The sequence below is a fragment of the Pinus tabuliformis genome, chromosome 9, assembly GCF_031772625.1.
Source record: "Pinus tabuliformis cultivar Carrire ecotype Pingquan chromosome 9, CPIR1, whole genome shotgun sequence".
NCBI classification, from domain to species: domain Eukaryota; kingdom Viridiplantae; phylum Streptophyta; class Pinopsida; order Pinales; family Pinaceae; genus Pinus; species Pinus tabuliformis.
The window spans coordinates 780,813,791-780,816,314 of NC_142307.1; the positions used below are offsets into that span (position 1 = coordinate 780,813,791).

The 2,524-nt window shown below is 37.8% G+C and overlaps 1 long non-coding RNA gene across 1 annotated transcript; it reads right to left on the reverse strand.

The window, feature by feature from the left end:
• Positions 1-337: 337 nt before the first annotated feature.
• LOC149151051 (uncharacterized) lies at positions 338-1,832 on the reverse strand. Its single transcript, XR_016262588.1, has 2 exons — positions 1,263-1,832; positions 338-1,164 (listed from the first exon to the last, which is right to left on the reverse strand). It is a non-coding gene; the product is annotated as an uncharacterized LOC149151051 (long non-coding RNA).
• Positions 1,833-2,524: the final 692 nt, after the last annotated feature.

Genomic DNA, 2,524 nt, shown 5'->3' on the forward strand with positions numbered 1-2,524 from the left:
TCACAAAGACAATGTGTCTAAGCTTCTTTGAGAAGTTTCATTAATTGATATAAAATAATGCATACACTAGTGCAATGGTAGGATATTTAGCTAGGTTTAAGTTATGTGGTAGAACTAATGTTGTAGAAGAGAACATTATGGAATGGTACATTGTATTGAAAATAGATAAGGACCAACTAAACTAGAGATGTTTTTTTTGTCTTTAAATGCCAAAAACAATAGCATTGTGTGATGAACCTATACTCATTAGCCAACCACGCATTGAAAGTAAAGACATTGATTGGTTATTGAAAATCTGACCATTCTTTTAGCAGTTTATAATATTTGTTATCCTTCATAAATAGAAACTGAAAATTAATTTCATATATATATATAACCCATTTTAAAACAAGTTTGAACCTTTGGAAGCATTAAAAAAACAATCAGGTGAACCAAACTCCTACCCAAAATATGAAACGCTAACCCATAACCCAAAATAACCCAAAATAAGGCTCCAACCTCCCATATACGTAAATCCAACCATTTAAACTCAAACATAAAACTTCTTATTTTCAAATCTCATAAAGCATGATCTTGCCCATAAAATTGTAACATTCTAATGTCCTCGCCTAAAGTCTAACATGTGTAATCCCAAGAAAAGGCTCCAGCTCTAGGCTCTTTCCCACAAACCAGAACCCAGACAAGACTGGTCCGGTCTTGCTTCTACACCATGAAGAAAGGTATATCTGCGTTTCCCTCCTGCATTCCTTCCGAGCACAAACCCCAGACCAAACTTGTTCCTCCGACAGCTCTTCCAACAAAGAAACCTCAAAATTGATCCTTCAGGCGATTGAAAAACGTCGTTTCTGGATTGGCTGGATCATTAAATAACCTCACAGATTTTGAGGCTCCCGGCATCCCCTCCGGTTTCGTCTTCCGAGTGCTGAAAGGCATATGTACCCGAAGGCTAAGCCCCTCTCCTCCAATGAAGTTGTGCTTTGTTCTCACATCCGTGATGGCTTCGTTCAGCTTGATCCGACAGGTCCGGGCAAATCATTTCGTCCAGAAAACCCAAAACTTAAGATTTTGCTCCCAAAAAGTTGTGTACTCGTGCACTTGGATCATCTCCCGAGCTCGGAATAGCGATATTATGTTTTGGAGTGACAAAAACCTATCCATTCTAACCTAGAAAATCAGCACCCATAAGTTCCAATACAACATAAAACAGGAAAACTAACTGAAAATTGGAAAAACACTACCTAAATATAAAATGTTGTACTCACCGTTAATCCATCTCCAACACGAACATGGCCGCGCAGGGTTCCATTTGTGTTTTCATTCCCGTTATATCTGATTATTACTTTGCTAGTTGAAACTCCACAGATTAATATGATTGGTGTATATGAAATGTACCGCGTTGGAAAGATCATTGTTGCTCAAAATGAATTACAACACCTAAAGATGTTGTGATCTGATTACAGTTTCTCAAAATTATTGAATTCAAATATAAGATAATATTCGCACTATTCTATAAATATTTAAGTTGTTTTTTCCGTCAAAAATCTTGAGAGACTGCGATCAAATCACAGCATCAGAGACATCAATGACTTTCTAGTTATTGTAGCTTACTTTGAGCAACAAGACTTTTCCAACGGGGAGCGACTCCACACACACCAATCACGCGAACTTGTAGAGCTTCAGCGAGCCAAAGTTGCTACTGGTTAAAGAATGGCTTCCTTCTTCTGCAGGACGGACGAGACAATCTGGTGAAAAGCCGCTTTAAATCCAGCTACCATTGCTCCACTTGGGGAACGATCGATGGAGGGTGTCGTGTCTCCAGGGCAGACTCTCTGCAAATCCCAAAAGCCATTGCAAGTATTGGTGGAAGCATTGACTCTATATTGGAGGAGTTCCAGCTTTGATCCAACTGAATATCCTGCTCCTTTGGCAGATGGGGACCACTGGCAAACTAGGGACAAACGCGATACCGAAATATCTACGCTGGACCAATCAATGCGATGAAATAAATATTTGCTATTAAAAGTCAGTCCGTTATTGTTGAATAACGAGTAGTCCGTTATTGTTGAATATATGTTCTGGCATCTCACAAATATAATTTGTTGACTGTGACATCTCTAATTAAAGTTATGAACGTGGTGAATTATTGCACACGCGATACCAAAATATCTATGCTCGACCAATCAATGCGATGAACTAAATATTTGCTATTAAGAATCAGTCCGTTATTGTTGAATAACGAGTTTTGGCATCTCACATATATAATTTGTTGACTGTGACATCTCGAATTAAAGTTATTAACGTGGTGAATTATTGCACGGTCGACAGCTTTATATAATTTATTTTAGGTCACCAAAAGGACAAAAGTGGTGGTCGATTCTGGGTGCTTTACCCACTTTCACACTGTTAATAAAAAATCAAAGCAATGAATTATACCCACTTTCACACTGTTAATAAAAAATCAAGGCAATGAATTATACCCACTTTCACACTGTCAATAAAAAATCAAAGCAATGAATTATTGAAG